This window comes from Phocoena sinus, chromosome 9 (genome assembly GCF_008692025.1).
Source record: "Phocoena sinus isolate mPhoSin1 chromosome 9, mPhoSin1.pri, whole genome shotgun sequence".
In the NCBI taxonomy this organism is placed as follows: Eukaryota; Metazoa; Chordata; class Mammalia; order Artiodactyla; family Phocoenidae; genus Phocoena; species Phocoena sinus.
In genome coordinates, this window is record NC_045771.1 from 93,959,219 (window position 1) to 93,971,596 (window position 12,378).

The following is a 12,378-nucleotide window of genomic DNA, read 5'->3' on the forward strand; positions in this document are numbered from 1 at the left end:
ACTAGTCCGCAGATGTCCATTTCTACCAGAGTACTTTCATTTGATGTATATACATAGTGGAGGGTTTCTTTTTCCCTCTGGAGTATTATAAGTGGTTGTTTATTTTAAAATTTGTTACTTAATTCTCGGACATAGTTGTGTCTGATTGTTAATGCATTAGATTCTGACAGTGAAAGAATTATTTGATTTTATAACCACATTCCTTCTCCATTGGTGATAAGAAGTTCCCAAAAAGTATATAGACGACCAAAATGTGGATGGTTAGATCAAAGACTCTTAGAAAATGGACTCTTGGGGAAAACTAAACATGCCGTTAAATAAAGTAAAAAAAAAGTGAAAGCTTAGTAAATAAAAATACTAAAAAAAATCCACTTCCAAAACAAATTAGACTGATAGCCTTAAAAAAACTTTTTCCAGTAGGTATTCCTTCCCTGAACCACTTTCTTCAGTTAATTCTTCAGGAAATATTGCTGCAGTGTTGGGATAAAATGAGGCAGAATGACCTCAAGTCTTTTTTTTTTTTTTTTTTTTTTTTTTTACAGATTTTACTTCTTTTTATTATTTTAGAGTAGGTGTTGGGATTTCAGTGACTTAAAATATATGGTCTTTTGTACTTTCTTTGTTTCATTTTCACAAGTCTTAGAAAGAATGTGTGGCTTTTCCTTACAATATTCAAGGGCACCAATTTTCTTTCTGTCCATTGAGAGAATGAAGCATGGATATATATCTCTTTGCTCTTTCCCATAGAGATACTTATATGGTCAAGACATTATTTTTGTGAGTGGGTGGTTTTATTTAATAGCATTGTACTCAATTGTGAATATGTGAAAAGATATGGGACTTTTAAATTTGTATATTCAAATATTAAAATGAATTAACTCAAAAACACCTGAGGTAGATGAGGTGAAAGCTTACTCCTTTAGTACACTGCGCTATATTCTGACAGGGATAACCACACGGCGTGTGCTCAACCATATTATTTATCAGTCAGTAACTCACTTCTTGTATTATCCTCAGGAGATTTTTGTTCTGGTTAACAAATAACAACAACACTAATTGCATGCTTACTATATGCCAAGCATTATTTTAGGTACTTCACGTGTATTACATTAAATAAACTCGGCTTCTTTCACACGGACACATCTCTCACTTCTCAATTCATCCACCCAATGAATGGTTATTGTACATATACAGAGGGAATCCTCTGTATGCTGGCTACTATGGCAGTTACTGGGAATTAAACAGGCAACAGGTAGGCACGGTCCTTAAATGGAGAAGACAAATATTAACAGAAAAGAAATATTAAACAAGTAAAAAGAGCTCTAAAGAAGAGTACAGGATGCTACTGACGTATATAACAGTGTGCCTCAGGCCATTTTAATACTTCCAGAGATTCTGCAGAATGTGGTTTGACAGCAAAGGATAAAAGCAGCCTGAAGAGAATCAGCCCATGCTGGGAATCCCCCTTTAAGGAGTTGTTTCCCCCTGATACCAGCAGTATATGACAGTTCACCAAGCCTCTCAGCAGAAGTTCCACAGGAGGGATCACTTCTGAGAGCCCTGGCTGATATTTTTAACCAGCTAATGCAGATGCACTGTTGCCAGTTATATCATGTTGCGTATGAAGTTTTATCTACCGGCCCAGCTGTATATTTGTGCTGTAGCATAACTCCATGTTGTCAGATGACTGATTGGAACCCAGGCTTCCTCACCCTATTCAGTGCAGCCTAATGTTGTCAGGATGGTTGGTCAGGAAAGGCTTCTCTGAGGGCCAGATATTTAAGGTGGGATGCAATTAAGCACTAACCTGGTGACTCTAGGGCAGCACCATGCATGACATCTAAATGCTGGAGAGTCTGGTGGGTTTGAGGAGCTAGTCTCATTGGATTATTATGAGCTAGCAAAGAAGGGGAAGAGTGAGGTTGGAGATGCAGAGAACTTATTGTTTATGGACCTACTATATTAGTTAAGAGTTTGAAGAGATGGAAAGATACATTATCATATATACATATTTTTAGTGATGATCTAATATATTTCTGCCTGGAAAATGAGTGATGTTTCCAAAGTATAGACTATTATTATGATGAGAAAACTCAAAATGCATGGTTTTTCTATAGTGGACTCATAATATTATTTTTATCCCAAAGGGGCATCAGCTAAATGTGTAATATAGGATAAAATCTATGAAAGTAGTCTTTATGATGAGATTTAAGCAAACTAGTTACAGTTACCTCCAACTAAATCTAAAATCTAGCCTTTTAGGTAATGCTGTGGTATTGTTGGATAAAATTCAGATTTGATAACGGAGAAAAGAGAACTGACGTTGAGTACCTACACTGTGCTAGACCCATGCTTGATATTTTCCATATGCTTTTATGTTTTCATTCTTACATTGATCCTTCCAGGTGTAGGTATTGATAAATTCTGTAACTGAAGCTTAAGGGCTTAGGTAACTTGTACAGGGTGCCCAGGTATGTAAAATGCTAAAGCCATACATTGAACCCAGTCTGCTTTACATCTTCTAGCTATATATAGTACCTTCTGTACTATAGCCACTCTCCATGCTGCCTGAAGAATGAAGCCTGATTTTTATTGTATTTGCATCTTGCTTATGCTTACTATTGATATGATACGTTGCACTGTAGTGAATAGACCATTTGGTGGAGTGAGAAAGCAGTCAACTAAGAGTCTGGAGGCCTGGCTGTATCTCATTCACTCCTGTGTAATGTTTACCTGGCTGCCTAAAAGGGGCACCAGGAGGGCATAAGCCTCATAAGACCATGGTCTTTGCTTGCTCACTGCGGTATCTCATTGCCTAGAACAGAGCCTGGCACTTTCTAAGCACTCAATAAATAAATGCTGAATGAATGAATAAATGAATACTTGGCACTGTGCTATGTGATCTGGAACATATCGTATAGCTTCTCTCTTTCGATGAAGTGCATCTGGAAGTGATGTTCACACAGCTCCTCTTCCAGATATTGTAAAGAGAAAATAAATGTCTTTTATAGAATGTAAAAGTAAAAACATGTATAATGTAATGTAGTACCCATAAGAGTCAGCAGTTGCGTGGTATATCTGTAGATTCCTCAGCTCCACCCTCAGAGATACTGATTTGTGGGTAGAGCCCACAAATATGCATATTTAATGATGGCCCCAAGCGCTTCTGATGGAGATGGTTGCAGATCGCACTTGGAAACATTATGAGAGGTGTTATTATTAAAAATCCCTTTGCATGGACTCTGACAGAAGTTAATGACTTGTTAAGGTCTATATATTATGTTTAAATTAGAGTCTTGTGCTCCAAATAAAATTATGTTCCATTATTTTTTATGTTCATGGCTCTATGCTAACCAGTTATTACTCAAAAGGGATATCATCTATCTATCTATCTATCTGTCTGTCTATCATCTATCTAATTTTTTTAATGCATAGGGAATATGGAGAGGGTATTGAGAATGAAACCAATGAGTATGAGAGATTCTGGAAAGTAAATGACTCAGACATATGTAATACATGTTCTAAGTAATAATTCACCTTACATTTAAACATCAAGAATTATATCAATCAATGAAAAAGATGTATTGACCATATGTGAATAGTATTGTTTTACATACCATAAAGAATTTAATAAGTTACTCTATAAGTAATAATTTGATTGACTAGATTAGATGCATACTCATGGAAAGTTAGAAAATGATAGAAAACTGCATAAAATTAAGTGGAGCATTAGGTAGCAGGCAATATAGAGAACTGTAAGATAGAGAGTTTCTAATCCTTTCTTGGGAATAAACAGCCTTTGAAAGCCCTTGAGTTTCATGATCCTAGAGGCCTGGGGCTGGGGAATGTGTGTGTATGTGTGTGGGTGAGTGTTTGGGTGTGTGTGTGTCTGCATATGTGATGCTGACAATGAGGTAAGTTTTTTGCAAGCAGCCAAGAGGGGTAGATGTGTGAGGGCAAGGGGGTATAGTGCCAGTTGTCAGCTATTTCTGTGAGAACTTCCAGGGTAGGGAAAGCGTCTTATTCAACTTTATGTCCTTGTGCCCCGTATAACAGATGCTCTTCAATTTTTTTTTTTAATTTAAAATAAAATCTTCAAAATCTAATTTATGGCCTACATGGAATCTGTTGGAGAGAAATTACTATAACTTACTACAAGTAAAATATAAATGTGGCTCAGAGTGGGATTTCAGAAAAGTGGTGGGATTTGAGTTGAACGGTACCTGGAAAGGTGAATAGGATTCAGATGGATTGAGGCATTCCTAGTAGAGATCACAGAGTGAACACAGATAGGGAAGTAGAAAGGAATCAGGCATACCTAGAGAAGAGCAATAGGCCAGCCATGGAAGAGCAGAGAGTTAAAGTTTCAGAGTAGTGGGGGAAACTTGATTAAGGCCATGCTTTGGAAAGTCTTCAAGGTCAAGCAAAGAAATTGAGATGTTATTTGCTCACAGTGAAGTTAGGGAGGTTTTTCAGAAGGGGAGTGACATGATGAAAGCTGTGCTTCCTAAGATTAGTTTGGTCCATATGTGCAGGATGGATTACATCAAGTTTACAAGCGATGCTTCTTAGATATTTATCTCCCCCTTTAAAAACTAAGGACACACAAACAATTACACAAAAGGAAAATAGTCTTACATTGCTATCCAAAGGCACTGTATTGTATTTTTGAAGAGGTGATACATTCACATAATGCTAAATCTACAAGAAACAAGTATGTTGACTATATAATTTATCATACAAATCAGGACTCTTTTAAGAGTGAAAGAGAGCTCTCTATATAATAACCAGGTTTGTCTTTGTCACTCTGTATCTGAGTTTACAATGTAAATCTCCTTCCCTCTGTCCTCAATTCACCCGCTTCTCAGAGACAGTCAATGGTATCACTTTTCTTTTGCATCCTTTCAGAGATGTTCTACTGAAAAACAAGCACAATAGTCTTCCCCCATCTTTTTTTTTTTTAAATAAGTGGTTCTTTTTGAAAAAATATTTATTTATTTTATTTTTGGCTGTGTGGGGTCTCAGTTGCAGGACGTGGGATCTTTGTTGAGGCATGCGGGATCTTTCGTTGTGGTGCGTGGGCTCCTCTCTCTAGTTTTGGCGTGCGGGCTGTCTAGTTGTGGCGTTCGGGATCCAGAGCACATGGGCTCTGTAGCTGTGGCACGTAGGCTCTCTAGTTGTGGCTCACATGCTCAGTAGTTGAGGCGCACAGGCTTAGTTGCTCTGCGGCATGTGGGATCTTAGTTCCCCGACCAGGGATCGAACCTGCGTCCCCTGCATTGGAAGGCGGATTCTCAACCACTGGACCACCAGGGAAGTCCCTAACCTACTTATTTCTTATGTTATTTCTGAGCTTGAGGTATCCTGTGCTCTAGCAATGGTTTTCATCTGTGGATAGTAATCGTCACTCCAGGGGAGTTTTAAAATGATGTGTGGGATGGTTGGGTTGTACTGGTATTTAGTGCTTGGGGTAGGGATGAGTAAACATCCTTAAGGTATGGGACAGGCTCATGAATCTGGAATGTCACCTCCAAAATGCCAGTAGTGCCCCTATTGAAAGCCTTAACTAGATACACAGGACTTTTGGTCATGTTTTATGACTTGGTTTTTTTCTCAGCTTCCTTAGGGAAAATTTGCCACTTCTTTCTCTATGCTCCAATGTAATTTTCATTATGTTGCTTATTGTATGTCGATCTGTCTCTGACTTTGGAATGTAAGTGCCTGAATTCAGGGAGTGTCTTTGGGATATTTTTGTATATCCCTAGAGTATAACACAGATCCACTACAGAGTTGGTGCTCATTGATTATTTGTTATATATGAATTTGGAATCTTTAAGGATTCAACTTCAGTTTGATAATAACAGGTTGATACATGTAGCAATAGCTATAGCATTTGAGATTCCTTTTGGAGTTCTTTAACGAACATACTTAAAAATAAAAGGAGAGTCTTCTATTGGGTGGAACATTTCATATAAGCCTCATACTCAGAAAATGTGAATAGGGAATTTTTGGGTTGTGACTGGAAAAATATGGTAAAAAATATTTGGAAAAAACATTCAGCTTGAGGTAACGATTAAAAGTCATTTAAACAAGTTTTTTCCTAATGTTTTTGCTTTCTGAATCTTATGAAAGAAAAAACCTCCCCCTCTTTTTTTTTTTTCTATCTCAGTACGTGGTTACTTTTGAGAGCATTGTGTTCGTTTTGAGTCATCATGCTTTGAAAAAGTGTTATAATCAGAGAAAATCCTAAAAAGAATGGCCAAAATTATCCCAGGGATATAAAATAGTTTCTTCAATGAGAAAGTCTATAGAGACTGGATTTGTTTGCCATAGATAAGGCAAAGAAATGATTTGAGTGCCATTTTCATCTGTTTTGGGGAGGATGTAGAATAGTTGTTTTTATTGTTCGTAGAACAATGAATAAGAGAAAATGAGCCCATATCAGAGAAGATATTTTAGTTAGCTAAATGAAGAGCTTTTTGACCGTCAGGATATTGAACCTTGCCGTGCATAAAGAAACAGGTCGTGCGGTTTCTGTTAGCATGACGGAGAGAAAGATCCTGTCCTGGCTTGAAATCCCAGTTCCACATGACATCTCTGAACCGTGTTTTTCTCATTTGTGAAAATGAGAGTACTAACACACGTCTTGGAAAATGTACTCAGATTAAATGAGATAATGTGTAGGCAAACACCTGGGAAATAGTGCTAGTTCCTTTTCCCTTTCTGGTGCATGCCTGGCATGTATTAGATACTCAATAACTGCTCTGTTTCCTCTGGAGATCTTTAAGGAGAGAGGGATAAGCATCTTCCTGGATGATTTAGAAATTTACCTGCCTAAAGGCAGGAAGTTGGACCAAATGATCCTTTGAGAGTTTTTCAGCTTTAGGAGTCTTTATGTACTGTTTTATTTTGGAAACTAATACAATAGAATTTCTTTCTCTTTTTTAAAAGCTCTTTTGTAGGAAAGCTTGGCTAGTCAAGGATGTAGTGTTTAATTCATACTGTCATTTTACACAGTAAAAAGGAAAATGCAGAGTGTCTTGAGTGGCTGTTTGAACCACAGAGACTTTTGATGGAAAGTTAATGAGAGCTTAAATTCTGAGTTAGTAACTTCTCTAGGAGATTGGACTGCATGACAAATCACAATGTGTATTCTACACTCAAGCATTTTTATCTAAGTAAAATCAGGGTAAAGGGACTGTAAAGGAGGAGCTTAAAGAGGTCCCTGAAAGGGCAATGTGCAGCTTTGAAGAAATAAAGGGAAATAAGGTTTAGCTCAGTTAGTCTTAGTTCTGAACCATGTTCTTCTCACCCATGTTGCCCCCTGGACTGGCTGTCGAGAACCATAACCCTGTTTAGTTGTAACTGAGGAATAGTTTCCACATTAACTTTTGAGAAAATAGTTTAATTTCTGTCTTTCATTGCATGTTCAAGGAGGAGGAGACTTCTGCACTTTTGGCCGGAAAAGTTCTAAAATATTAGGAGGATTAATATTTAAATCTGTGTATAAATGATGCCTTTAAGTAGAGTCAGACGTACTTTTAGTCATCTCTAAGTCAGTCTTTTTATAGATTGAGGATAAGCAAGTGCAAAAATAATAAATACTTGGCCTGAAGTCATAGTCACTGGAAAAGAACTTTGAACTTTTAATGAAGCTTACATTTGTGCTAGTAAATCATAATCCTTGTCCTGAGGGATAAGAAATGTTGAGAAACTTTTCACTACAGAACTATGGGATGTAATCCTACAAAACTTTCAGATCCTGATTGAATTAAGGATTTTCAGGTTTTAGGCACACTGATTCCGATTTTACTATATACCAGAAGTCTTTAGAATTGCTTAGACAACTCTAAATGATACATAAATTCCCATGTCTTAGACCTAATGAAACAAACCTGGGATGGTGTTACTTGTATATCTGTATTCTTGAAAAGCCCTCTGAGAGATTCTGATAATCCACCTGGTTTTGGAATCACTGGTTTAAGTAATAAGAGGTACTGTTAATACTTTGTGAAAAAAGGGCACGTGGTTTCTGTTTCCTTCCTCCATCCATTGCATTCTGGCTTCCATAGCCCCCTCACCAATGAAATTGCTCTTGGGAGGGTTCAGTGACCTCTTAATTGGAAACTACAGTGGATACTTTTCCTTTCTGTTTGTTTGTTTATTTATTTATTTTTTACAGTAGGTCCTTATTGGTTATCTGTTTTAAATATAGCAGTGTGTACATATCAATCTCAAACTCCCAATCTATTCCTTCCACCACGTTTCCCCCCCCCCGCCCCCCAGTAACCATAAGTTCATTCTCGAAGTCTGTGAGTCTGTTCCTGTTTTGTAAATAAGGTCATTTGTATAATTTTTCTTTTAGATTACACATATAAGCGATATCATATGTTTGTCTTCCTCTGTCTGACTTACTTCACTTTTCCTTTCTTATCTCACTTTGTGACAGTAGACAGTGTTGGCCACCTACCCCTCCTTGATGCTCTTTTCCTCCTTGTCTCCCGTAATATGTCTTTCCTGGTTTTCCTCCCACATAGCTGTTCTCTCCTTCTCAGTCTTCTTCATGGCCTCCTTTTCCTCAGCCTGCTTTTAAAGTAATGATTGTGCCCAGAATTCTGTGCTTTGACCTCATCTATTTTTTTTACTTTTTTATACTCTCTAATAAGGCAGCCATTAGCCACATGGGACTGTTAAGCATTTGAAATGCATCAAGTTTGAATTGAGATGTGCTGTAAGTGTAAGAAGTACAATGGATTTCAAAGACATATGAAAAAGAACATGTAAATTTTCTCATTAATAATTTAAAAAATTGATTACATTTTGAAATGATAATATTTTAGATATGTTGTATTAAATGAAATATATTACTAAAATTAATTACACTGGTTTCCTTTTACTTTTTTTAGCATGGCTAGTAAAATTTTAAAAATTACATATGTAGTTTTTATTTTGCTCACCTTATATTTCTGTTGGGTAGCACTGTTCAATATGTTCTTCCTAGATAATATCTCAAACCTAGCGTGGTTCTAACTACCATACATAATGTTTTGGCTCTCAAATTTATATCTTTCACCCAGTTCTTTTTCCCTTGGGTTTTAGGTTGGCATATTCAACTCTTGATTGGATATACTCCTTAAACTGAACAAACAAAAAACCAGTTCAGCAGACTTATTTTTCTTTTCCTTTATCCTATCTCAACTGAACTATTAACCCAAACCCAGAAACTTAAACTTCTGTCATTCACTAAGTCTGGGTTCTGTGTTCTAACTCTTGTGACCATTTGTTCCGTCTTCTCATTCCTACTGCTGTTGACTTAGTTTGGCCTCTGATCTTTTTCATGAATAATTACAGTAATTTTCTACTTGGTTCCCTGCCTCAACTCTCAAACCTTATGATTCTTATGACTCCTCTCTAATCTACAAAGTGATGCCAGTGATATTTAATTTGTGTTTGATAAAACTGACCTTGGAACTTTTTCTGGGACCTTTCAGTTATTTCCTATCATAGTTAGAGAAGCAAATAAACAAATAAACCTAACCTCATTAGATATATAATATCAGGCCTTCATGATTTGTCTTTGGTTGCTATCCAGGCTCATTTCTTTCTTTCTTTTTTAATTTTTATTTTATTTATTTTTTTATACATGAGGTTCTTATTAGTTATCCATTTTCTACATATTAGTGTATACATGTCAATCCCAATCTCCCAATTCATCACACCACCACCATCCCTGCCTGCTACTTTCCCCCCTTAGTGTCCATACATTTGTTCTCTACATCTGTGTCTCTATTTCTGCCCTGCAAACCAGTTCATCTGTACCATTTTTCTAGGTTCCACATATATGCGTTAATATATGATATTTGTTTTTCTCCTTCTGACTTACTTCACTCTGTATTACAGTTTCTAGATCCATGCATGTCTCTACAAATGACCCCATTTCATTCCTTTTTATGGCTGAGTACTATTCCATTGTATATATGTACCACATCTTCTTTATCCATTTGTCTGTCGATGGGCATTTAGGTTGCCTCCATGACCTGGCTATTGTAAATAGTGCTGCAGTGAACATTGGGGTACATGTGTCTTTTTGAATTATGGTTTACTCAGGGTATATGCCCAGTAGTGGGATTGCTGGGTTGTATGGTAATTCTATTTTTAGTTTTTTAAGGAACCTCCATAGTGACTGTATCAATTTACATTCCCACCAACAGTGCAAGAGGGTCCCCTTTTCTCCACACCCTCTCCAGTATTTGTTGTTTGTAGATTTTCTGATGATGCCCATTCTAACTGGTGTGAGGTGATATACCTCATTGTAGTTTTGATTTGCATTTCTCTAATAATTAGTGATGTTGAGCAGCTTTTCATGTGCTTCTTGGCCATCTGTGTGTCCTCTTTGGAGAAATGTCTATTTAGGTCTTCTGCCCATTTTTGGATTGGGTTGTTTGTTTTTTTAATATTGTGCTGCATGAGCTGTTTATATATCTTGGAGATGAATCCTTTGTCCGTTGATTTGTTTGCAAATATTTTCTCCCATTCTGAGGGTTGTCTTTTCGTCTTGTTTGTAGTTTCCTTTGCTTTGCAAAAGCTTTTAAGTTTCATTAGGTCCCATTTGTTTATTTTTGTTTTTATTTCCATTACTCTAGGAGGTGGATCAAAAAAGATCTTGCTGTGATTTATGTCAAAGAGTGTTCTTCCTGTGTTTTCCTGTAAGAGTTTTATAGTGTCCAGCCTTACATTTAGGTCTCTAATCCATTTTCAGTTTATTTTTGTGTATGGTGTTAGGGAGTGTTCTAATTTCATTCTTTTACATGTAGCTGTTCAGTTTTCCCAGCACCACTTATTGACGAGACTGTCTTTTCAGCCTCATTTCTTATCATACCTTCACATTCATTGTTTGCTTCAGTCATCCAAACTAGTTGCAAAGTCTTCTCCAAAATTATGGATCAATCTTTAATATATCTTAAAAGAGTCATAGACTTCTTTGAGAATTTGATGAAAGCTATCAAACGTCTTCTAGGAAATTAACACACAGAATTTTTGCACGTAGTTTCAGAGGGATCTTGGAACACCTAAAACTGGGACAAGAACTGTAGTTTATATTCTTTTGTTTCCCAGGTATTCCTTCTGCATTGTAGGCTAGTTTTCTTCTTGGTCATTTGTAAGCCTTGATCTCTATTCTGCTAATAATTATTGTGTAAAAAATCACCTTGAAACTTAGTGACTTAAAACAAGAGCAGTCATTTTATGAACTCTCATAGTTTCCATGGGTCAGGAGTTTGGGAAGGGCTCAGTTGGGTGGTTCTGGCTTGGGGTTTCTCAAGCAATTGCAGTCAAAGCAGGAACAGTGGGGGCTGGAGCAGCTTGGGGCTGCCAGGCATCTCCCCATCTAATCTCAGGACTTTTTCACGTCATCTCTCTGCATGGGCTAGTTTGAGCTTCCTTACAGTATGTGGCCTTAGAGCAGTCAGACTGTCTATATGGGGGCTCAGGGCTCCACTAACACAAGTGTTCCAGTAAACAAGGCAAAGTCACCAATACATATGTTCTATGACATAGTTGTGGAGGTCATGCTGTAACCCTTCGCAAAATTTTATTGGTTACAAGCATGTCACAAACCCACCCAGAATGAAGGAGAAAGGAATTAGACTCCACCTGTTGATGGGGGCAGGGAATGTTAAGGTACTAAAAGGGCATGTGGAAGGGAATATTGCAACCATCTTTGGAAAATACAATCTGTCACAGTCTCTCAACATGCTGCAATGCTACGTAAAGAGCAGGTGGGATTTAGGCACAGTCTTTCCACTTGGTGGAGAAATCTGCTAGTAACAATGGACTTTTTGTAGCTTTAAGTGATCTTTTCTTGGCTTTGCCTGTGGCAAAAATTGGTTATGGACTAAGCCTTATGATCTCAATATAAACATTTTCTACTCTTAGTGTCTGAACCTAATTAACAAAGAGACAACCAGAATGAAAGGAACAGAGAAGCTATCTCTTGATACATTAGATAGCAGTTTTGAGCGAGTAAAAAAGGATGTTTTCCACCTTTTAAAACTTGTATCTTAATGACTTGATAATCCATTTGGATGAAACAAATGTACTGCCATAGACAGCAGAAAGTTAAATGTTCTCCTATGTGCTGATAGTTTATTATTGTGTTCCAAGACTGGCCTTAATAGGTCACTGGTTCCATCTAATTTTTGTCATAACTAAATAAGAGTAAAATAATTTTTTAAACCAGGTCATCTGCTGCATTTATTTGGCTTATTCTGGCAACTCCATGCATGTGGCCACCACAACTACACAGAGTGATTCTATCCAGTTTATCTTGGAGGGTTCAGGAAGCACTGTATTGGATAACTTTTAACACTGGTGTAGAAA

General features: G+C 37.1%; 1 protein-coding gene across 4 annotated transcripts in view; it reads left to right on the forward strand.

Annotated features, from left to right (window-relative positions):
• The window catches only part of SUGCT (succinyl-CoA:glutarate-CoA transferase), a 764,199-nt gene that overhangs the window by 76,384 nt on the left and 675,437 nt on the right, over positions 1-12,378 (forward strand). The window lies entirely within an intron of this gene.